The following is a 26,132-nucleotide window of genomic DNA, read 5'->3' as shown; positions in this document are numbered from 1 at the left end:
AGGCTTTCCAACTTCTGATTCCAACTATCTTTCCAGTCTCATTTCATTTACTCTCTTTTAGATCCTCTATATTCAAGCCAAACTGAACTTCTAGTCATTACTGAGACTTAAAATTTCATCTTCTATCTCTGTGCATTTTCACAAGTCAGAAGCTATACCTGAAATACACTTTCTCTGCATCTCCTGCCTTTTGATATCCTTATATTCCTTCAAGGCTCAGCTAAAGCCCCACTTCATCCACGAATCCTTCCCTGATCCCCTAAGTTACTGTTCTCTGCCTTTACAAATTTTCCTAGAACCCCTCTTTTTTTCTAATCACTTCCTTGATCATTTCTTTATATGGTTATTATGCTTGACTAGCTGGGTGGTGCAGTGGATAGGGCACTCAAAAACCTGGAATGGGGAAGACAAATTCAAAGCTAGCCTCAAGATAATTCTTAGTCATGTGACCCTGGGCAAGTCACTGAACGTCTCTGCCTCAGTTTCCACATTTGTAAAATGGAGATAATAAGAGCAACTACTTCCCAGGGTTGTGAAGATCAAATGAGATCATATTTGTAAAGTGCCTGTACACTCTCCTGCTACCAAATAGAATGTAAGGTCCTTGGGGGCAGGGGAGCTTTCATTTTTGTAACCAATGCCTAGCACATTACTTTACATAATATGATAAATGCTTACTGAAATGAATTGGAGGTCATCAAGAGAGCAATTGCAGTAAGAGTTGTGAGGGCAAGAGTCAGACTGCAAGTAGTTAAGGCATGAGGGGCTGGGACTAGTAAGTGTAAACTACTCTTTTGAAAAGTTCAGCAATGAAAGGAAAGTAGGAGCAGGGACAGTAGCAGAACTAGGGGAAGGCTTTCCTCCCACATATGATAAGGGAGATGCGAACACTTTAGTGTCTGGAGGCAGAAGGGAAAGACTAGGGCAGAAGGAGAGAATGAATATGCAACAGATGCCTGTTTCTTGGGATGATTGATGGATGTCCCAGAGGTGGCGGGATCAACAAGTTGTCAGGGTTGGTCTTAGAAAAGGAATACCTTTTCCTCTGCAACAGGAGGAAGAAGAAATGTTGAAGTCTGGAGGAGGGTAGTTGAGAAGGTTCACAACGATGGCCTTGATCATCTCTATCAAATGAGGAGTAAAGTGAACTTTTGAATATGTGGAGAGGTCTGAGAGTCTGATTAAAGGAGGAAACAATTAACATTTACATAGCCCTTTACACTTTGCAAACCCTTTACATATGATATATTATTTGATCCTCACAACAACCCTGGAAGGAAGGGTTCAAAGGAGTTCAAAGGAATCAAAAGGAGATAAATAAAAGGAATTCTGAGTAGCAGTAAGAGACCAGCAGGAATGTATATTGGATCACATAAGCATAAACTTATAACTTTCTCCAGTAATAGCTGGTTGGGAGGGAGGTGGAGAAAATAAATGGTGGAGGTTTTCTAGGGTTGGAGATTTGCCATTCTCATATGTCTGGAGATCAAGGGTGCTTTCAACAGCATTTTTTAAATGGTTCAGTCCATGTAGGGAGGCAAGTAGAGTCAGAAGGAAATGGATAGATTGGCCAAATAATGGAGGTTCTGAAGTCACCCGGGTGATTCTGGGCAAATCGTTTAATTTCCCTGAGCCTTAATTTCCTTATTTGTAAAACAAGGGGGTTGGACTAGAGGGCCTCTGAGGTCCCCTCTGGGTCCAATACCTAGTGAAGAACCTGGCACATAGTATGTATTTGATAAATTGATTGATATACCTATATTTCTATGAAGGGTCAGGTCATAAGAAGTCCCTCTCTCTTGGTAGATGTTGAAGGATGGGAGTTTATCATCAGTGAGGGACATTTCAAGTTTTAGAACCGAAAGGTAAAAGCTAGTATATAAATCTTCTGTACCAAATGTGGACTGGGAACCTGATGTTAGCACAGCGACAAGGGAATTAATATAATTGCACTGTAGGGAGCCAGTAGAGTTTGTATAATGGCATTGTAGATAGGCTAATGTGTATCCAAAAAAGTTGCAATCTGGAAAATGTAGACCTGACCTTTTTCACAGAAAGGCACTGATGAAGGTAGAAGGAAGAGTGGGAAGTACAGGGAACATACCAAAATATCCCTTAAGCTTTAAAAAAACAAACAAACAAACAAACAAAAAAACCCCATGGGTTCAGAAACAGAGGAAGGGAGAAAATAAACTATGAAAAAGCAGGTTAAGTTTAAGGAAGATAATCCTAAAGTCAGATGGCCAAAAAATAGGGGAATAAACTCTCTGTGCTCCTCCCCACTCCTTCCTTCTTCCCTTCTACATGTTGTGGCCTCCTATTTCAGCACATGAAGCTCACACTCCTGATTAATCCATTCTTGGCTCCCAGCAGCCTACTTAGAATCAGGCTGTGTGCTTTGGCATTAGTTAGGCTAGCAATAAGTGCCAATCCAAACATTCTCTTGTGTCATCTTGGTCATTCATATCCAAAAGGCAGCTTTGGGGAGGGGAAGACAGCAAATAGAGTTGTGGGTCTGGAGTCAGGAAGACCTGAGTTCAAATTTGGCACAAGACACTTCCTAACTAGTGTGACCTTGAGCAACTCATTTCACTTCTGTCTGCCTCAGTTTCCTCCATTGTGAAATGAGGATCATAATAGCACTTACTTTCCAGGGTTGCTGAGAGGTTAAGTGAGATATTATCTACAAAGCATTTAGCATTACGTACCTGGCATGTAATAGATGCTTGCAAATCCTTCCCTTCCCTTCATGCCAAGAGCTCTTTTAGGTAATACAAATGTGATTACTGAAGAACTCAACAGTTGCTAAAAGAACACTAAGGTGCTAAGGTGCTAAGGCAACATCAGCCTGTGTGAGTTAGGTCAATGTTAGATTATCAAGAGATTAAAGGGACCAAATAATTGTTTTAGTCCACGGGATGTTAGAGGTGTGTCTTTAATTTCACTTCCCTACTTGATTTTGGCCCTGTTGTTTTATGGACACTAGAAGAAGAGGGCAGCTAGGTGGCAGAGTGGATAGAATATTGGGCTTGGAATCAGGAAGACTCATCTTCATGAGTTCAAATCCTGCTTCAGACACTTTTAGCTGTGTGACACTGGACATGTCATTTAATCCCATTTGCCTCAGTTCCTAATCTGTAAAATGAGCTGGAGAGGAAAATGGCAAAAAACTCCAGTATCTTTACCAAGAAAACCTCAAGTGGCGTCTGGAAGCATCAGACATGACCAAAAATGACTGAACAACAACGGAAGAATTAGAATGGCGGGATAAAAGGACATATGGAAAGATAAAAGAAATCAAAAGATCAAAGATGAAAGGATTTGAACACTGAGACAAATTTGAAAATTCCAGTTTAGAACTGTAAAAATTTATCTTATATTCATATTTCTCTCCCAACTACCCACACCAATCAATATGAACCCAATTATGCAACAAGATAGTGCACTGTATATTTACAAGTTACATATAAATTGTAGCAATATATCTTCTGCTACCATACCACAGTGGCAAGGGCAGCTGAACCTTTAGGGGCAAGAGGGCAGCAGTTATGGGTAATAGAGTTGATGATTGTACCAGCCCCTTCCTCTTTCTCTTTTTTTTAAAGGCAATTGAGGTTAAGTGACTTGCCCAGGGTCACACAGCTAGTAAGTGTCAAGTGTTTGGTCTGAGGCCGGATTTGAACTCAGGTCTTCCTGACTTCAGGGCCAGTGCTCTATCCACTGCGCCACCTAGCTGCCCCTTAGCCCCTTCCTCTCTTACCATGGCCATTTGCAGATAGGAAAGAGAAGGGGTTGTGAAGAAGAAGACAAGCATTTATTAAGCATCTACTATATGCCAGGTACATAGTGCTAAATGCTTTATAGATATTATCTCATTTGACCTCCCAACAACCCTGGAAAGTAGGTGCTATTATGATCCTCATTTTACAGAGGCAGACAGAAGTGAAATGAGTTGCCCAATAAGCGGTGTTCTAGGCTGTATAGGAGATACTACTTTTTGGAGGAAGGGGAGGAAGAGAGAGAAAGCGCATCAGGGGAGATGTCTTCAGTGGTAGAGTAGTGTGGGATTTTGGGGTGGGGAGAATGGAGGAGAGTGTTTTTCCTGGGTAGTTTTTTTTTCCCAGTGTGTTTCTATATTTCCCTGTATTAGATATGACCCTGGGAAGGTCTTTGTGTGCCATACCATATTTCAAGACACCCAAAATCTTTATATCACAAGGTCAGCAATTGCTGGACCCATGGCTACACTGTCAGAGTCATCACCTCTTCTCTCAGCTATGCCTGCATCAGAAGTTGAAAGAATGATACCTCCTTCCCAATTTACAGAAACAAAAAAGAAAGGAATAGTTTGGAAATGATCAGAGAATTATTCTGGGCTCGCTATTCTCAGGAAAATGAAGTAGTGGAGGGTCACAGTTGAAAACCACATACTCCTGGAGAAGTATTCTGGGAAACTGAACAAAAGATGGTACAGTAAGAGGAAGCATTTTGGCCTAGCTCACCCAGCATACCTCCCACCAGACATATTTCTGATTAAGAAAGCCAAGAAAAAGTCACAATGAGTCATTTTTCCAATCCAAGGTAGTTAGGGAGACAGACAGAGAGGTCCGTGGAGATTGGGGATAGGAGCTGGCCAGGATGGGGAGCATTCTAGTTCCCAGGCACTGAAAGGGAGCTAAGACAGAGCATCAGTGCAGGAAGCACCAGGGCTGAAAGAAAACCCAGGGGACCCCTGAACTAGTTCTGGGAGTAAGAATGCGTGCAATCTGATAGCTCTGTTGCCCATTACCCAGTTCTGGCTCATGGATCCAGGGCAGAGAGGAGCAATTGTAAGCAAGCAGGTGCTTGTAAGCAAACTGAGTGCTAAGCACAGAAGCAAAGCAGGAACTATTAGCCCAGCACATTAACCTGCACTGGAATTACCAGGGCAAGAGACCAAGACTAAAGGAGAGCTGGCAGTTCAGTTTTTCTAAACCTGCAGTATTTGCTGGTGGTTTAACAGTGACTGAGTCCAACAGCAGTCTTCTGAAACTCAACTATACACAAACCAATAGACCCAACTTGCAGAACCAAGACCAGCAGGCAGTGAACAGACCTCTCCCCAGATCACTTTGTAAGCGCTGAAAATGTTCAGGCTTCCAGATTGAACTGTGAAAGAAGTGTAAGGACATAAAAGGACAGAAGCTCAGGCTAGAGATCAACCCCACTCCCCAAGAAGTGAATAGAACCCAACACTAACATAAAATCAAAGTCAAGAAGTAGGCTGGAAGAATGAAAAAAAAAAAAAAAGAACCCAACCATAAAGAGCTACAATGGTGACAGGGACGTCCAAGACTCAAACACAGAAGAAGACAACTGGAAAACATCTACAAATGAAGCCTCAAAGAAATAAGCAGATCAGACACAACCCCAATAAGAATTCCTAAAAGACTTAAAGGAGCTAAAAACCAAATGACCTGAACCAATCCACGTATTCAATGCCATCCCAATTAAGTTGCCAAAAATTTTTATTGACCTAGAAAAAATAATCACCAAATTCATTTGGAAGAACAAAAGGTCAAGAATGTCAAAGGAATTAATGAAAAAAATGTAAAGGAAGGAGGTTTAGCAGCACCAGATCTTAAATTGTATTTATTATAAGGCAGTAATTATCAAAACTATCTGCTACTGGCTAGAAAGGTGGATTAGTGGAACACAGTAGACATACAATACACATTAGATGATCATAGTAATCTCGTATTTGACAAATGTAAAGATTTAAGCTTGTGAGATAAGAATTCATTGTTTGGTAAAAATTTCTGGAAAAATAAAAAGCAGTCTGGCAGAAAGTTAGGATAGACCAATATCTATACCATTTACCAAGATAAGATCAAAATGGATACATGACCTAAATATAAAGGGAGATATCATAAGTAAATTAGAAGAACAGACAACATATTACCTATCAGACTTATGGATAGGAGAATTTATGAATAAACAAGAGACTGAGAGCACTGTGAAATGGAAAATGGATAATTTTGATTACATTACATTAAAAAGTTTTCATACAAATAAAACCAATGTAGCTAAGATTACAAGGAAAGAAGAAAATTGGGGGAAAAATTTATAGACAGTTTCTCAGATAAAGGCCTCATATCTCAAATATATAGGGAACTTTGTCAAAGTTGTAAAAATATGAGCTATTGCCCAGTTGATAAATGGTCAAAGGACATGAACAGGCAGTTTTTTGATGAAGAAATCAAAACTATATATAGTCATATTGGGAGAAATGAGTATTTTCTATTACATTAATAACCAATTATTAATTAGGATTCAGGTTTTTAATTTCCTCATTCAGGGACCAGCCCCTGTAACTCAGTCAGCCAGTCTCTGAAGGGAATGGCTGATAGAGGAGACTATCCTAATTCTCTGGGAATATACTCCTTGATTTTGGCAGGACCCCACCCAATTAGGATACCTTACTTCTAATCTAGGTGAATTCTTGCCCTGAGTAAATAGGCCCAAATTCTTATACTCCTCCCCTGGAATTTAGGGTGACCCAGCTCAAGAAGGAGAAAACCAATCAGAATGGTCTGGGTGGAGATGGATTACCTTGTCTAGATAACTGGAGGTAGCTGAGTTTTATGATCAAGCCATGTTCTCAGTAGGAGGAGCAGAAGACTTTTTAACCTACTTCCTCATTAAATATTCACCAATTAGGGTTGATTTCTCCTGTCAGGGGCAACTCCTTTTACAAAGGTATTTAAAGCATTCAATGTCTCCATGGTTTTGTCTTTAGTTACCAAGAGAAACCACTGACCATCAATTTATTGATTATTAGCTAGCCTAATTGATAAATTGATTACTAATTACCCAGAAACTCTGTCTCTTGGATTTGTCATTCATCACAATATGCTCTAAATCATTATTGATTAGAGAAATGCAAATTAAAACAACTTTGAAACATCTGACACCTCTCAGATTGGCTAAAATGATAGAAGAGGAAAATGACAAATGTTGGAGGGGATGTGAAAAAATTAGAGCACTAATACTCTGTTGGTGGAACTGAGCTCTGAATTCCCCAGTGCATTCTTCTTCCTCACCCTTCCATTCAGTCATTTTGAAGAGCAATCTGGAATTATGCCTAGAGAGTTATAAAACTCTGTCTATACCTTGACCCAGCAATACCACTGGTAGGTCTATTTTCCAAGATAATCAGAGAAAAAGGAAAAGAATTTATATATTCTAAAATATTTATAGTAGCTCTCTTTCGGTGGCAAAGAGGGGATGCCCATCAATTGGGGAATGGATAAACAAGTTGTGATATATGATTGTGATGAAATACTACCATGCTGTAAGAAATGATGAGGAGCAGCTAGGTGGCACAGTGGATAGAGCACTGGCCCTGAAGTCAGAGGGACCTGAGTTCAAATCTGGCCTCAGACCAAACACTTGATACTTACTAGCTGTGTGACCCTGGGCAAGTCACTTAACCCCAATTGCCTAGAAAAAAAAATGATGAATAGGTTGATTTTAGAAAAACATGGAAAGACTTGCATGAAATAATGAAGAGTGATATGAGTAGAACTAAGAGAACATTGTATATAGTAATAGTAATATTGTTTGAAGAATAACTGAATAACTGTTATTCAGAGTATTATAACCAATCAAATCAACTACAAAGGACCTATGAGGGAAGATGCTATCCACCTCCAGAGAAAGACCAGATAAATAGAGGGATACATATTACGGAGAGAGAAAGAGAGAGTGAGAGAGAGAGAAATGGTGGCCTTCTCTAGTGCAGAGTGGGGAGGGAGGAAGGGAGATAGTTCGGAAAATGTGACAAAAAATGACAGTTATGGAAGAAAGGTATGAAAAAAGAATTAATAGCTTATTAAAAAGGTACAAAACCTTATTGAAGAAAATAGCTCCTTGAAAACTAGAATTGGCCAAGTGGAAGCTAATATCTCCATCAAGATCAAGAAGCTAATATCACATCAAGACAAAATAAAACAAAGTCAAAAGACTGAAAAAAAAACACACAGAAATATATATGAACTATCTCAATGGAAAAAAATATTGACCTGGAAAACAGATCAAGGAGAGAGAATTTAAGAATTAATGGATTATCTGAAAGCCATGAACAACAACAACAACAACAACAACAACAAAGAAAATCAATCATATTTAGAGAAATTTCAAGAAAATTGCCCATATCTCTGAACCAGAGGGTAAAGTAGAATCTATCAGTCACTTCCAGAAAGAGACCACAAAATAAAAACTCTGAGTAATATTATATCCAAAATTCAGAGCTTCTACGTCAAGGAAAAAATACTGCAAGGAGCCAGAAAGAAAAACTTGAAGTACCAAGCCACAGTCAGGATCACACAAGCTTTAGCAGCCACCACTATAAAGAAATGTGATATTCCAGAAGGCAAAGGATCTAGGCTCACAACCAAGAATAACCTATCCAGAAAAACTGAGTATAACCCTACCAGGTAAAAAAAAATGGATCTTTAATTAAATAAAGGACTTTCAAGAGCTCTTGATGAAAGGACTAGAGTTGAATAGAAAATCTGACATTCAAACATAAGTCTCAAAAGGAACATAAAGATAAATGTGAGTGAGAAATCCTAAGAGATTAAACAAGTTTAAAACATTACATTTTTATATGGGGAAATAATACATGTAGCCCTTCAGAATTTTATCATCACCAGAGGTCTTAGAAGGATCTAATGAAAGAGAGGGTCTGGATATGATTCTATTATGCTTGGATGATCTCAAAAGAAGAATGGAAGGGTGAGGAAGAAGAATGCACTGGGGAAGAGGAGAAGTGAGAGAAAGAACGGGGAAGATTTGAACTCATGTAAATAGAGTGCACAAAGAAAAGTTTATATAATGGAGGGGGTAGTGCGGGAAAGCAGGCAACACTTGAACCTCACTCTCAATTCAGATTGGTTCAAGGAAGGAAAAATATACATATACACACAATTGGGTACAGAAATTCATCTTATCCAACAGGGAAGTAGGAAGAAATGTTGTTGGGGGGGGAAGGATGGATAATGGGAACGTAAATTAAAGGAAGCAGTGATCCTAAGTAAAACAAAATATTGAAGAGGTGACAGGAAAAAACAGAGAAGGAAATTATAAGAGAATTGGATAGAGGTAAATACACAGGTAGCAATCATAACCGTGAATGTAAATAGGATGAATGTACCCATAAAACGGAAGAGTACAGCAGAATAGATTAGAAACTACAATCCAACAATATGTTGTTTACAAAAAAAAAAAAAAACCAACCCACCATATTTGAAATAGAAAGACACACATAAAGTTAAAATAAGGGACTGAAGTAGAATCAATTATACTTCAGTTGAAGTAAAAAAAAAAGCAGAAGTAGCAATTGTGAGCTCAGAGAAAGCAAAAATAGACCTAATTAAAAAGATAAGCAGGAAAACTGCATTTTGCTAAAAAGTACCACAGACAATGAATTAATATCAATATTGAACATACATGCATCAAATAGCAGGGTCAAATTCTTAGAGGAAAAATTAAATGGGTTATAGGAGTACTAAATGGGTAATAGACAACTGTCTATTAATAGTGGGGGACCTTAATTTACCCCTCTCAGCCCTAGATAAATCTGACCTCAAAATAAATAAGAAAGAAGTTAAGGAGATGAATAGAATTTTAGTTAGATATGATAGGCCATTAAATGGCAACAGAAAGGAGGATATTTCTTTCTTAGCTGTGAATAGTATTTTCACAAAAATTGACCATATATTAGGGCATAAGTATTTCAAACAAATGTGGAAAAGCAGAAATATTAAACACTTTTCTTTACATAATAAAATACAATTTACATTCAATAAAGACCTTTGAAACATAGACTAAAAATTAATTGAAACTAATTAATCCTAAAGAATAAATGGTTCAAAGAACAATCAATAATTTCATTAAAAATAATGACAACAATGAGATAAAAATACCAAAATATGTGGGATGCAGCCAAAGCGGTACTTGGGAAAAAAATTTATAGCTCTAACTATTTACATCAATAAGAGAGAGAAATAGATCAATGAACTAGGCATGCAATTAAAAAAAAAAACTAGACCAACAAATTAAAAACCTCCAATTAAGCAGCATAATAGAAATTTTGAAAATCAAAGGAGAGATGAACAAAATTAAAAGGAAAAAGTCTATTAAACTAATAAATAATAATACATAAAATAATATATAGCATATTATGATATATAAATAATAAATAAAGCAAGGATTTGATTTTTGAAAAAAAAACAATAAAATAGATTTTTTTAAAGAAAAAAACCAAGTCACCAGCAACAAAAATGAAAAAGGTGAATTCACAACTAATTAAGAAGAAATAAAAGCAATTATTAGGAGCTATTTAGCCCAATTGTGTGCCAATAAAACTGCCAATCTGAATGAAATAGATGATTATTTATAAAAATATAAATTGTCCAGACTAATAGAACAGGAAATAGAATAATTAAATAACTTTATCTTGGAAAAAGAAATTGTACAAATCATAAATGAACTTTTAAAGGAAAAAAAAGCTCAGGATTAGATGGATTTACAAGTAAATTCTAACATACATTTAAACAACCATTAATTCCAATACTATACGAACTGTTTGAAAAAATAAATGAGGAGTCCTACCAAATTCTATGACACAAATATGATCTTGACATCTAAACCAGGGAGAGGTTAAAACAAAGAAAGGAAACTATAGGCCAATTTCCCTAACAAATATTGATGAAAAAATTTTTAAATAATTTATTAAGTAGATTACAGCAATATATCACAAAGATTACACACTGCAACCAGGCTAGATTTACACCAGGAATGCAGGACTGGTTCAATATTAGGAAAACCATAAGCAGTGATCATATTAATAACAAAAGCAGCAAAAATTATATGAATATTTCAAGAGATTCAGAAAAAGCTTTCAATAACATACAACATGTATTCCTGTTTTAAAAACCACACAGAAATAAATAACACATAGGAATAAATGAAATTTTCCTTAAAATAATGAGTAGTTTCTATTAATAACAAAGAGCCAGAATTATCTGTAATGAAGATAAAGCTAGAAAACTTTCCAATATGATCAGGAGTGAAGTGAAGATGTCCATTTTTACCATTACTATTTAATATTCTACTAGAAATGCTAGCTATAGCAATAAGACAAGAGGAGGAAATAAAGGGAATGAAAAGTCAATAAAGAAACAAAACTATCACTTTTTGCAGATGATAAGATAGTTTACTTAGAGAACTCTAGAAAGTCAACTAAAAAAACTAATTGAAACAATTAACAACTCAAGCAAAGTTGCAATATATAAAATAAACACAAGTGGATTGTTTGCATTTCTGTATGTTACCAACAAAATCCAGCAATAAGAAGTAGAGAAATTCCATTTAAAACAACTTCAGTCAGTATAAAATCCTTTGGAATATACCTCCCAAGGTAGACACAGGAACTTTATGAACAGAATTATAAAACACTCTTTTTTTTTTTTTTTTTGGTGAGGCAGTTGGGGTGCCCAAAGTCACACAGCTAGTGAGTATTATGTGTCCACCTTGCTGCCCCTAAAACACTCTTTACACAAGTAAAGGCAGACCTAATAATTGGAGAAATATTAATTGCTCATGGATAGGCTGAATCAATATAATAAAAATGACAATACTGCCCAAATTAATTGATTTATTCAGTGCCACATATCAATCAAACTACCCAAAGGATGACTTTATAAAACTAGAAAAAATCATAACAAAATTTATGTGAAGAAACAAAAGGTAAAAAATATCAAAGGAATCAGTAGGGGAAAAAAAAATGAGATAGAAGGGTGCTTTGTAGTGCCTGATCTGAAACAATACTATAAAGCTGTTAGTTGTCAAAATTTGGCATTGGATAAGAGATATAGAGATTTGTCAGTGGAATAGATTAGGTATACAATATACAGAAGCAAATCATCACAGTAACATAATGTTTGATAAATCCAAAGATCCTAGCTTTGGGGAGCTGGAATTCACTATTTCACAAAAATGGCTGGGGAAACTGGAAAACAGTCTGGCAAAAACTAGGTGTAGACCAATATCTCACACAGTATACTAAGATAAACATGACATAATAAGCAAATTAGAGGAGTTTGGAAGAAATTACCTGTCAGATTTATAGACGGGGGAAGAGTTCATGACCAAAGAAAAGATAGAAAAGTTCACAGGAAGTAAAAAAGGACAATTTTATTTACATAAGATTAAAGATTTATAAGCATAAACAAAACCAATGCAGCTACAGTTAGAAGGGAGGAAAAAATATTTGCAGTAAGTTTATCTGATAATGGTCTCATTTCTATGATACATAGGAAACAGAGTCAAATTTATAAGAATAAAAGCCATTCTTCAGCTGATAAAATGGTCAAAGGATATGGATGGACAATTTTTTAGAGGAAAAAATCTGAACTTCAATAGCCATGTTAAAAAATGCTCAAATCACTAACAATTAGAAAAACGGAAGTGAAAACAACTCTTAGGTACCTCATACCTATCTGATCAGCAAAATTAACAAAAAGGAAAAATGACATGCTGGGGGCTTCAGGAAAACAAGTACATTAATGCACTGTTGGTAGAGCTGAAGTGGTCCAGTTATTCTGGAAAGCAATTTGGAATTCTGTCCCAAAAGTTATTAAACTTAACAACACACCCTTTGGGTAGTAATAACGCATCTAGGCCTATGCCTGAAAGAGATCAAAGAAAGAGAGAAAGAGCCCATATGTACAAATATATTTATAGCAGCTCTTTTTGCATTAGCAAAGAACTGGAAACTAAGGGGATGTCCATCAATTGGAGAATGGTTGCACAAGTTATGGTATATGAATGTGATAGAATATTATTGTGCTGTAAGAAATGATGAAAAGGATGCTTTCAGAAAAAACTTAGAAAAACTTGTATGAATTGATGCAGAATGAAGTGAGCAGAACCAAGAGAACAATTTCTATAATAAAAACAATATTGGAAGACAATCAACTCAGAAAGACTTAGGAACTCTGATCAACACAATGATCAACGACAGTCCCAGAGGACTCGTGATGAAACATGCTATCGACATTCAGACAGTAGTGATGGACTCAAAGGGTAGATCAAAACATATGTTCTTTTCATTGTTTGTGTTTTTAGATATAGCTAATGTGGGAATTTATTTTGCATATATTTGTAATGGGCTTTGTTTTTCTTGCTTCTCAATGGATGGGGGAGGGTAATAGAAAAGGAGAGAATTTGGAACTGAAAATAAAATTAAATTAAAAAAAAAAAAGATTAAGCCTTGTGCATCAGCTGGTGCTGCAGACTGGACAGACCGCAGCGGTGAAGTACATCAGAGGGCTGGACCATGATGACAAAGGTCACAAGGTCAGCATCAGGTATGCTCTTAGGAAAGAGCTTCAAAGCCACAAATTCTTAAGTTGGAGTCCATTAACTTTAAATATATATATATTTAAATAGCTGTATTTCAATGTAATTGGTTTTGTTTGTAAATTCTATGTATTTTGTTTTTGGCACCTAATGACATTGTGAGAAGAGATACCAAAGGCTTCACCAGACTGCCAAAGGGATCTATGCTACCAAAAGAGACTAAGCATTCACATTCTATCCAGGTGTTTCTCTATTCCCTTGGTTATACCTGGGTCAGAATACATCTGATAGCTAGTGGTCTCAGGAGACTGCCAGTCCCTAGCTGCCTGTTGTCATCTCTCTAGGCTGGGCCATGCCAAGGTATTCTTGAGCACAAGAGAGCACTACATTCCCAAACTAGTATCTTGTATGGTGGCGGTGGCACAGTGGATAGAGTGCCAAGCCTAGAGCCAGGAAGACCTGAGTTCAAATCCAGCAAATCACTTAACCTTATTTGTTTCAGTTTCCTCATCTGTAAAATAAGCTGAAAAAGGAAATAGCAAACCATTCCAATATCTTTTCCAAGAAAACCCCAAATGAGGTCACAAAGAGTTGGACATGACAGAATAATAACAAATACCTTATACAAAATCTACCTCCTTTTCAAGGCCCTTTTATCCTTAATATTTCATCCCCCACTCAAGTACATTTTGAATGACATTCAACTAAGCAATTGAGAGCATATGAGCATATTTTTATAAAATTTCAGCTCCAAGTCTCAGTCTGGGCTTCATTTATCCCAGGGCTGAGGCCACATTGGTGCACACTTGCTTGGCTATGGCCTTGGCTCCAGATTTCACACTCTGGGGGAAAAGCAGCAAACCACTAAGGTTGCTCCTTCGTACAGAATCAGGAGTGATCTTACTACTCCTTCTGACATACACTGAATTAGGAGGCCTTGAAGAAAAGACAATATAGAAACATATTTAATACTCACTTAAAATATAGTCTCCTTTCCAAACAGGGCCATTTGGAAATCTTGGGAATATGGCAGAGATTCTGAAAGACCAGGGCGAATGATGGAATGATTAGCCAAGAGAAGGGAGAAGGGGAGAAAAAGCCCAGTTTGGGAAAGAAAAGTGTCCTTAGGGTTTCCAAGTAAGATTAAGATCCAAAATTTTACAAGTTTATTGAAACCAAAAAAGGTTTTGAGCCCTGCCCACCCATTAGCCTTATTTCCTGGGAGTACAGGTGCGGAGAGATCCGTTTTACGATGTTTAATGCTTTTTAAAAGTACTGTCTTTGCCCAAGCTGCTTAAACAAAATTTTGCTGCACTGTCACATACCCCAAGCAGGTGGTTCATAAAATGTGGTATGATGGAAAGAATGGGGGTCTGGAGTAAGAGAACCAACCAGAATTAGAATCTTGACTGTTATTTACTAGTTACATGATTTCGTAAAGTCATTGAACATATCTGGGTTTAGCTTCCTCATTTATAAAATGACCTCTCAGGTCCCTAGAAGCTCCAAATATATATGATTTTGTGACCTATGAAAGAACAACATAATTAACCAAAAAAAAAGACAAAACTTTGCCAAGGAACAGAGGGAATTTCCTAAGACATTTCTAGCAAACTAAGTTGCCCAAGATAATGGGAAAGCCCCCTTCTTGTCTCCCTCAAAATCAGCTTCTCATAGAAGTGAAAAGCCATTTCTTTGGGCAGAACTGTTCATCCTTATTACTTGTCAGTCTCACTGTTTATCTTTTGGTTTGGAGGAGATCCATTCTTTCCTTCTACCCTATAGGTGCCAGGAGACAAAAATTTACAGCACTTCCCTTCATTTTCTTTTGGCCTATTCATCGGCCTTCCTTTTACCCTCCTTGCTGTTCCTTTTTTTTTTTTTTTCTGTTTTAGTGATTATGGAGAAGTCCAATCCATTTTACCAATAGAGACCAGATGACCAACTAGAAAGACTGATGGTCTACTAAATCAAAAATGTGAATATTGGAGAATAGCACAGAAAACTTCATCATAAGCAGTGTCTGCTATCCAGAAGGGGCCATGAGAGTAATCTTCAAGTATGGGAAAGACTGTTACGTGGAAGAGTAATTAGACTTATTTTTCCTGTCTTCAGAGAGTAGAATTAGGAACAATCGCAGAGATGCAGATTTAGGCTTGATGTCAGGAAAGATTACCTAACAATTAAGTTTGGCCAAAAAGTGGACTGGACTGGCTAGGTAGCTTATGAATTCTCCATTTCTGAAAGTCTTCAATTACCCCTGGATAACTACTCATTGAGCACATTATAAAGGGGATTCTTAGTTGGGTACCAGCCGGCCTCTGAAGTCTTCTCTAACTTTGCAATTTGTGACCTTAGAGATCATCTATCTAGCTTTCCTTATTTATATGTGAGGAAACCAAGGCCCATCAAAGTTAAATAATTTCCCCAAGGTGACTCAGAGAATCAGTGGCCAAGCTATAATTTGACCCCAGGTCATCTCTCAACTCCACTTCTATGATTCTGTCCATTCTGCCACACTGTCTGCTCTTTGAGTCGTTAGGAGAGAGCAAGAGGATACTAATTCAACACAGCACTTCTGGTTAATTATTAAGTGACTCGTTATGAGTGCTTCAGGTGACCTATGCTCAGAGAAGGACTTTTATTACATTCTTCTTATCATAACCATCTGGCAAATACAGGAAAAATTTTTTTTAATGTTGCCTTTGGACTTTAGTCACACTGAATATTAGCGTGTGGACCAGGGGTGGGGAACCTTCGGCCTTAAGGCCACATGTGGCCTTTTTTAAATCCTTAAGTGTGGCCTTTTGACGCAATCAAAAATTTATAGAACAAATGGCCACATGTAGCCTTCTAAATCCTTAAATGCAGTCTTTTGACTGAATCCAAATTTGATTTGTTCTGTAAAATTTGGATTCAGTCAAAAAGCCACACAAAAATTTAGAAGGCCACATGTAGCCTTAACATCACAGGTTCCCCACCCCTGATGTAGACAGTGGTAACAATGACCAACTTGACTTATACTTTAATATGGGGGAACATCTTTCTGGTGAGAGGTATTAGGGTCCTTTTTATGAGATCCTCAGCCACAGCCCTTCTTCTTGAGGCAAGAGGTTATACTTTAAAATACAGACTTCTTTGATTTTTAAAATCCCTATAGATATATAGGTTTGTAAAATAAATCTGCTTATAAAGTTAACTTGAAGGCCAGCCCTTCTTTCCAACATGTGGCCTTTGTGGAAGGAAGGATCATAGTGAGATGTGCCCAGAAAAGTCTCCCCTCCCTGTAACCAGCTGGAGCAGTCGCCGGATGTGGAGAGTCACAAGAATCACCAACGATCCCCACAGGCCACAGCGGCTCACAACATCTGTCTAACTTGCCGGCTAAGAGAATTCCATGGAAGCATGCAGACCACTGGGAATCTATGTACTGCCTTCAAACAGCCTTGTACAAACAACTCAAATAAGAAGGGTGGGCCCAGGGTCCACTGCTGGAACTCCAGCTGGCCTTGTGAGAGAACTGGAGGGTAAGAAGTGGAGAAAGAGAAAGTTGTGGAAAGGAAGGGAAGAAGATGTGGGAAACAGGAGCAGTCTGGGGGAAGCTAACTCTGGGAGAATGCCACCATGGTGACTGCCCCCCTAAAAAACATCACCTCCCAACCTGATAGTCTTCTTTCATTTTCATTTATTTCAAGGCATGAAGTCCCAACAATTATAATAATAATTATTATTATTTTGGTATTAACAAGCCACTTCTTTTTAAACTGAAAATACCTCTAGGAGGGTTTAGGAACCATCATGTATTAACAATTTGGTGTAGATTAGTTCAGTCTGCTTTCCTTTTAACACCTGAGAATATATGCACAGGAGATTTTGAAGTTGGATACTTATGGGGAGGAGTGTGATTTTGGAGACCTTTGTATGTGTGGCTAGCTTGGCTGGGGTATCTCAGTGGGAGGCTCAGAGGCAATATGTAGGTCCTGAATATCTGGATAGAAGAAAGGAAGACAGGAAGAGAGACAGAAATACATTATCTTAGAGTTGGAAGTGGCCTTGGAAACCATCTGATCCAGTTCCTTCATTTTTTATAATTGTGGAAACTCAGGGAAAGTGACTGACCAAGGTTATGGTAAAGAGTAATTCCAGAAAGTGAATCCATATGTTCTGACTTTCAGCCCATGTAAAGTACACAGAAGAATATACAAAACAAACAGAACTCATTTCAAAATTTTGTCTGAAGCAGCATCTATGGGGAAGGAAAACTCTCCTTTATCATGGGGCCCAAGTACATAGCAGACAATTACTACTAGCAGGACAATAATTTCATTTTGTTACTGGTAAACAGACTTTGGTAGACTAGCCTGGTAAACTCAACACCACTTACCACATTACTAGACACTAAACTACCCAAGGGCAAGTAATGAGTCTTACCTATGTTTGATCTCACCTTTTAAGTAGAGTATAAATCAGGATTCAAACTCAGTTCTTTCAGACTCCTGGTTTAGCCTCTAGGAGGACTAGCATAGCCACAGAGCAGGGCTGGGGAACCTGCCATAGAGTAAAGGCACACATATATTGTCTTATTTCTAAGGGGTTGGATTAGACAACTTCCTTGAAATCTCTAGACTCTTTGTGACACCTTCTTACAATACTTAGTTTATTTTATTTTAAACCTGGGAGCAATAGAATGACCTCTAAAGTTCATTTGGTTCCTACCTCTTCAGTTTTAAGGAGTTTATTTTAGAAGAAAAGTTCTCAATTGCATTACAATTGCTCTGAGCTCCCAGTTGGGAAAATTCCCAACATTTAGGGAGTGGTACTCCCTAATACTGATACAAAGGGAATAAACAAAGCTAAGAAAACAATAATATACAATAACTACAACAAGGTAAAAAGAGCCACCAAAAACCAACAGAAAATAAATATTGCAAAATTGCAAAGAACAAGTATCACCTCAGAGAAGAAATAGGAGGTCATCATTTGAGGTCATCTAATCCAGCCTGAATGAGATATAACCTGTGAAGACTTCTCAGGGTGGTGATGAAAAGAGTGTCTCGAAACTAAGACAGGCTCTGAGAGAATGAACGGGCCATAAGTTTAAATTACCTAAACCTATAGGAATTCGGCCCTAAACTCCCTCCTGATTGCCACTGCCAGGTCAGCATTAGTTATACTAAATAAGGATGTGTATGTTTGGATTGGCTATACCTTGTTTCCTTGTTCTTTGGGAATGGGAAAGATTTTCTCGCCTAGAATGTAAGCCCGCCTCCTAGCCAATGGGAGTAAGGGATAGTGGCGGGTTGGGAGTTTCTTGTTTGGTTAAGATATATAACCTTGCTTTGTCCTTTGTGCCTTGCCTCTCTCCCGCCGGTAGTGTCCTGGAGGAGTAGACACAAGATTGTAATAAAGAGTAACTTTTTGCTTCCACCTTGTGTTAGAGTTGCTGTACCACACAAGCCCCTTAGAAGCATGAAAATATATAGGTTTGTCTTTGTTGGCAACATACTGGCTAGAGTTTTGGACTTAGAGTCTAAAAGAACTGAATCTCAATCCTGCATCAGCCACTATTTATAAGGGGAGATCAAATGTTAGATAAGACTCATTCCCTGCCCTCAGGGAGCTTACCATCTAGCAATATTTTAACTGGTGATTAGGGCAGCTAGGAGGTAGAGTTCCTGACTTAGAGTGAAGACAGACCTGAGTCTGACTCTTGCCTCAGACACATACTAGCTATGTGACCTGGGTAAGTCACTTCACCTCTTCCAGCCTCAGTTTTCTCAACTGAAAATGGAGATAATAATAGCGCTTACCTTACACAAGTTGTGTAGGGATCAAATAAGCTAGAGATAGCATATGTAAAGTGCTTTGCAAAGCTTAAAGAGCTATGGAGGGAAAGGGGTTAAGGTGTCAGGAGGAAAGCACAGGAGCAGAAGTAGTTGAGAAAGAAGGAAGGGCTGCGGTGATTATGCCACAGGAAGTAGTTGACCTGGAAGGAGGTTATGATAATAAATTGCTGTAGTTCCTTATTTGTTTCACATAGGGTAAAGAGCAACACCAAGTTTTAAAGAAAGGTAACATCTTAAAGGTGGTGGTGGTGGTGGTGGTGGGGTTCAGAGGGGAGATGGGACGCAAAATGGACCATTTAGTAATTTTTCAAATACAGACCATTTACTTTCCTGATTGGCCTTTCTGCAACACACAAACCACATGTTTCAAGTCCCCAGAGCCTTTTTGGCTTGTTTTTCTCACACAGGTCACTGTTTAAGGGAAGTCATGGAATTTCCTCCTTAAACAGACCCACCCACTTCTTCTTGTACCTGAATAGGACTGATAGAAAAATCTTCAACGCTTTAAATTAATTCCATAGAGTGGTAGAATGGGTCATTTAACCACAGGGGTGGGAAGGATGAGGCAGCCAGTTCCAATAGAGATCCACTAAGAAATATGGCTCCCACGAGCTCACAAAATGCCTTCTTTGGATAATGAGTGCTGGATGCCACATTGCCACTGCCTGGATCTTTATTTCCCATTCGTAGGGGAAGGAATTTCTACCTCACTAACTTCCAACTGGGAGCATATTCCACAATATTTCCTTTGGGCTGTTAGACTATCCTACTTCAGACAAATTGGAAAGGATGAAGGGAAAAAACTTTGTTTTTCAGGCAGCCTGTTTTCCCTATCAATCAGCAGCAGAGCTGAGTGGCCAACTCAGAATTCTGAGTTGCAGATGTAGCTGCAAAGCCAGGGTCACTCTATTCAAATCAATTGGGTTTCAGCCAAGATGCTGAGAAAGGCAGAACCCTGTGAAGAGATGCAACCTCTTCAACCCCATCCCTGACATGTGCCCGTCTATTGGGAGACAGGGTGGGAAATGGTCACATGGCACTTCAGTGAGTAACCTTCTCTCTCTCCTTCTCCTTCTCCCTCTCCCTCTCCCTCTCCCTCTCCGTCTCCCTCTCCCTCTCCTTCTCCTTCTCCCTTCTCCCTCTGTTTTCTTCCTTTCCTGGCTGGACTAAAGGTTGCCTACACTTTCCTTTCACATATATAGCTCCCTCAGACTCAAAAGAGAGTCCAGAGCCTGTGAAAAGTACCTAAAAAAATGAAGAAGTTAGTCTTTAGCCCAAAAGACACATTTGAAATATGTATGTCTATACTATATGCTTCCAAACACAGAATGCCTTCCTCCTGGCCCAGGGGTGAAATTAGACTCTTCAAGCAGCAAGTGGGTGAACCAGCTTTGGTTTAGATCAAGAGGGCTGCAGGGGACCCCAAGAAGTTATTTATTTAAATAATCTTCTTTTCTTCAGATACGACTATATCATAGAATCACCTAAGCCTAAAGCCTGATTTGCTTCCTTTAACCCATAAAATAAAGAAGTGGAAAAAAAGGTGGACACATATTTTGGAAGGTCATTTTATACCAGTTCTATAAATAGTTTTCAAAGTCCATTAAGATTGGGGAAAATGAGCTTGTCTTGAAAAATATCCACTGATACCACCAATTCAATTTTTAAAATCCAGCAAACATTTATTAAGGGCTTATTATGTTGGGCTAGGTTCTGGGGATAAAAAGACAAAAACAAAACTACATTAAGAACCCTATATTCTACTGGGAGGAATATAACATGTACACGAATATATCAGTACAAGGTGATTTGAATGGAGAGAGTGCTAACAACTGGGAGGGACCAAGGAAGGCTTTCCAGGGGAGGTAATGCTTAACCTGAGACTTGGAGAAATCAACTAATATTCTGTTAGTGAGTCAACAAACATTTATTAAGCACCTACTATGTACCAGGCACAGTGCTAAGCACTGGGGATATAAAGAAAAGGATCAAAACAGTCCCTGCTCTCAAGGAGCTCACGATCTAATGGGGCAGACAACCTGCAAAAAAAACTACGTACAAACAAGACACATTCTGGATAATTTGGCGATAATCAACAGAGGGAAGGCATGTGGGATAAGGGGAGTTAGGGAAGGGCTTCTTCAACCAATCAATCAATAAGCATTGATTAAGAACCTGCTATATACTGAACTCTAGTGTATTAGGGGCTAGAAGACAAAGGAATCTGAAAGGGAGAGATAAAAGGGAAATGAAAGCCCCACTATCCTCCCAGTCACTTAGGCTCATAATGATGGAGTCACCCTCAACTCTTCTCTCTCCCTCACTTCCCCCTCACCCCACTTCCACTTGTCCAATCAGCTGCCATGTCTTGTTGATTCTATCTCCCTAGTATTTCTCTCATCTGTTCTCTTCTCTCCATTTGCATGGCCACCACCCTAATTTAAGCCCTCATCACCTCTCAACTAGAGGACTGAAACAGCCTTCTAATTCATGTTTCTGTCTGCCTCTAGGCCAGATAAAACATCACCTCTTCTGCCTGGCATTTCAAGCAAGTCCGTCACAGTCTGGCTCCAACCAATTTTTCCAGACTGCTTTCATCTTCCTCTCCCTCTTGCACTCTATAGTCAACCAACCTGGCCTACTTGTCCCATGGATAATAGTCTATCTTGACCTTCATGCCTTCACATGGAGCCATTCCCTATACCTGAAATGCACTCCTTTCTCATTTGTGTTTCTCGGACTCTTTAGCTCTCTTCAAGCCTCTTTTAGGCACTTCACATCAAGTGCCATAAGCCACAGGAAGTCTTGAGTGATCACTCCAGTTGATTATATGAAATTATCTTGTATTTACATGTTGCTTTCCTACAGTAGAATGGAAACTCCTTGAGGCCAGGGATCTGCTTTGTTTTTTGTTTTTGTAACCCCAGCATTTGGCACAGTGCCTTGCTCAAATTAACTGCTTTATAAATGTTTATTGAATTAGTGAATGAATGAGTGTATTCTAAACAGAGAGTAGGGTTTATGTGATGGCATTTAGGCAGGAGATTAGACATTAAATACCAGGCTGAAGAGTTTGTATTTCATCTTGGAGGTAATAGGAGCCACCAAAGTTCTTAAGCAGGAGAAGAGCTTGATTAGATCCATGCCCTGCACACTCAACTGGGCTAACATCCCTTTCTGTAAAGCCAAACATTGCTAGGTACAATGAATGGCATCAAGTACATCCACGTAACCATGCATACTTTCCTCATTAACATAATTCCTCAAAAAAGGTGAACAGAAAGAAAAGACAAAAGAGGGCTAGAATTTAACTGAATTCAACAAACACTTATTAAATGTTTGTTTTGTGCTGAGATTGCTAACTTTCTTTTAAGGTCATTGTAGTATTTTCCTTTGATCATGGCGCAGGCCTTGAGTGTCACCACAGTTCACCAGGCAAACTAGAATTGGTGATCTACCATCTTAACTTCCTGAAATACCTAGCATCCTTCAAGGCTCAATTCATGTATCACTGCCTTCAGACTCCTGTAGTTTTAGCTCTCTGAGCAACTCAAACTTATGTTTACTCCTTTACTTTATGTTAACTCTTTCTAAGTAAAAGTAATCTCCTTGAGGGCAGGGACAGTTTTTCATTTGTCATTGCATCCCCAGAGCCTAACACAGTGCCTCAGTCACAGAAATCACTTACTAAATTACTGCTGTTGTTCAGTCGTTTCAGTTGTGTCTGACTCTTTGTTACCCCATTTGGGGTTTTCTTGGCAAAGATACTGGAGTGGCTTACTGTTTCCTTCTCCAGCTCATTTTACAGATGTGGAAACTGAGGCAAACAGGGTGCAGTGACTTGACCAGAGTCACACCGCCAGGAAGTGTTTGAGGCCATATCTGAAATCAGGAAGAAGAGTCTTCTTGACTCTAGGCCCAGAGTTCTATCCACTGTAACACTTAGCTGTCCCTTAATAATAATTTGTTGAATTGAATTCATGTCACTGGTGTTATCTGGAGATGGCAACTGAGTACTACTACTTCTTCAAAACTTTCCCCAGAAAAGTCTTCTCTTCAATGTCCTTTGGATCACAGATATATAAAGAAGACCTTAGTCATCTATTCCAACTCTCTCAAGGTCAAAGGAGGGTAGTAAAGAACAGAGCTGGGATTTGACCCTAAGTCTTTCGAGTTTAATCTAAAACTCTTTCCACTGCAATCATGTCAAAGGCTTCAAAGCTCATGCTTATTTTCATGGCTGCTTTGCATTAATAATTACTGGAGAGTAATAATAACTCACATTTGTATAATTATGAAACATTCTACATAAATTATCATTATGCTCATTATGCCTCTTGTAGGCAAGAAGGTAATATTATCCTTCTATCATAGATGAGGAAACTGGGGCTTATTGGGGTGAAGTACCTTATCTAGAAGCAGACATCTAGGAAATGTCTGGGGAGGAACTCAAACCTGGGTCTTCTGTCTCCAAGTCCAAGACTTCTCTCACTGTACCAGGGCTGCCTCTTAAATGGATGTTTTCAACGGTGGCACAAAGTTGCTGCTGCTTCTTTTAATAATGTATACTAAGCTGGCAGAAAACAATCCTGAGCAAGGCCTAATAACTCTGAAAAAGTGAAACAACAGCCCTGCTCCTCACATTAGATACTGGCACCACAAGGCGGTGGCAGTCAGGCATAAAAAAATCTTAGCTCAGTGCCCAGAGTTAAGATGAAGCTTAAGCCACTCAGAAAAAATTTAGGTATTAAGCATTTCTTGGCCAAGGTTTTTCAGAAAGCCAGTGTGAGAAGAGCCAAAGGGACATTTTCTTTTCCAAAATACAAAGGCTGAGGAACCTTTTTTTTTCCTTTTTAAAAATTAACATTTTATTGCTGCTTATTGCTTTTATATCTCTGTCATATCTGAAGATACCACACTTCCCCCAGTCTTTACCCAGGGAGTCTTTTTCCTTTTCAATAAAAAAAAAAAATTTAAGTAGACTCAACCAAGAGTGTTCCCATGTCTGACAGCATATGCAATACCCTGTACCCATAATCCTCCACATCTCTAAGGAAAGGGGGTAGATGAATTTTTTTTATTTCTTCTTTGGGGTCATGATTGGTCATTACAATTATACAGTGTTTTTATCATTATTCTAGTGGGGTTTTTTTGTTTTTGTTTTTTTAAGGAACTTTGTGTCATCTGCTTCCTCAGCTTAATGCACAATACTGTTCAGGAATAAGATGAAAAGCCATGATTATTATTGTTTTTTGTCTAGACACCCAGCAATTGTGGTTAAGTGACTTGCCCAGAGTCACACAGCTAATAAGTATTAGATGTCTGAGGCCAGATTTGAACTGAGGTCCTCCTGACTCCAAGGCTGGAGCTCTGTCCACTGCACCACCTAGCTGCTCCATTTTCTGATCATTTTCTATGGTCACTCTCTTTTTTATCTTTATGTTCAACCTCTCATAGTCAAATGAAGGATAAAAATGTATATCCCTGTGTTACTTTTCTCAGAGCTTTGTTTGGGCTTGTTAAATGAAATCATCTGAAAAATGCTCAGAGATAGGCAGGGAAAATGGAAGGATGTAAGCAAGGCAGAGAAACAATTCAGGGCTGAAGAGATACTTGGTCCAGTGTAATATTGTGGACTCTTCAAAGATTACAAGCATATTAAGATTTTTAAAAAGCAGTGCCAGGGGCAGCTAGGTGGCACAGTGGATAGAACACCAGTCCTGAAGTCAGGAGGACCTGAGTTCAAATCTGGCCTCAGACTAAACACTTGATACTTACTAGCTGTGTGACCCTGGGCAAGTCACTTAACCCTGATTGCCTAAAAATAAAATAAAAAGCAGAGCCAGAGAATTGAAAGACAAATCCTTAAAAATAGTATGACCTGTAAGGTGCCTTTCAACTTGAAATCTGTCTATGGTATAATATTTGTCATCCCATATGGGATATTTATATTTATTATTGAGCTACATATAGGACACATATTACTGTTTTGTTAGAATTAATTGATTTCATTATTTATTTAATCTTTTTAAAATTTAATCTTCATGAAAGGGTTTTGGGGTCACTTCCAATCCAAACCAATCCAAGATGAATTTATTATGTGTGTTAAATGCTGGGAATACAAACACAAAATGAGAAAGTCCCACCTTTCGTGCAGCTTACATATTACTAGGGAGATAAAACATGTAGAGACATGATAATTCAAAGGAGGAAAAAACACTAACCACTAGGGGGATCAGAAAAGGCTTCCAGTGGGAGGCTGTGTGTGAAGCAAACTGCTCTACTCACTGTTCCATGGGGAACTGTTTGATATTTCATCTCCAGCCTCAAAGTTTTTGTATAAGTAGTCCACCATACTGCCATGCCCTTTCCTTCACCTCATCCTGTAGAACCCATAGCTTCCTTCAGACCACAGTCCAAGCGTCATCTCCTCCAGGAAGACTTTCCTCATTTCCCCTAATCCCCCCTACCCAGTTATTAAAGCTATCCTCTCAAAATTACCTTGTATTTACCATAGCCACACACATATACTCTGCACATACATATTTGTGTACATGTTGTTTCAGTAGACTATAAGCTCCTTGAGGGCAGGTGCTCTTTAGTTTTTCTATATATGCCCAGCACCCAGCACAGTGCCTAGCACAGAGTAAGTACTAAATGATACTTCTTGAATAGAAATGAATTGAATTGAGCCTTGAAGGAAGCTGAAATTTTAAGAGATGAAGTGATGGTGTGAGTTAAGTTTCAGGCATGGGGGAACAGCCTGGGAAAAGGCCAGAGGCAGAAGCTAGAACACTATGAGAATAGATGAGTTGGCCTGGAGTGGCGCGCCGTGTGTGTGTGTGTGTGTGTGTGTGTGTGTGTGTGTGTGTGTGTGTG

General features: G+C 38.5%; 1 protein-coding gene across 5 annotated transcripts in view; it reads right to left on the bottom strand.

The window, feature by feature from the left end:
• The window catches only part of WIPF1 (WAS/WASL interacting protein family member 1), a 170,572-nt gene that overhangs the window by 47,922 nt on the left and 96,518 nt on the right, over positions 1-26,132 (bottom strand). The window contains exons 3-4 of one of the 5 annotated variants that reach the window (XM_027865770.1): positions 17,855-17,955; positions 14,384-14,445 (exon numbers count right to left, since the gene is read on the bottom strand). The exons of 2 other annotated variants lie outside the window; for them this stretch is intronic. The gene's annotated coding sequence lies outside the window, so the exon portion shown is untranslated. The remainder of the gene's footprint in view (positions 1-14,383; positions 14,446-17,854; positions 17,956-26,132) is intronic. 2 more of the 5 variants (XM_027865772.1, XM_027865771.1) reach the window with 2 other exon arrangements.

The sequence above is a fragment of the Vombatus ursinus genome, unplaced genomic scaffold (assembly GCF_900497805.2).
Source record: "Vombatus ursinus unplaced genomic scaffold, bare-nosed wombat genome assembly UNPS02014779.1, whole genome shotgun sequence".
Taxonomy (NCBI): Eukaryota; Metazoa; Chordata; class Mammalia; order Diprotodontia; family Vombatidae; genus Vombatus; species Vombatus ursinus.
Note: the sequence above shows the minus strand (reverse complement) of the source record. Positions and strands in the feature narration are given on the sequence as shown.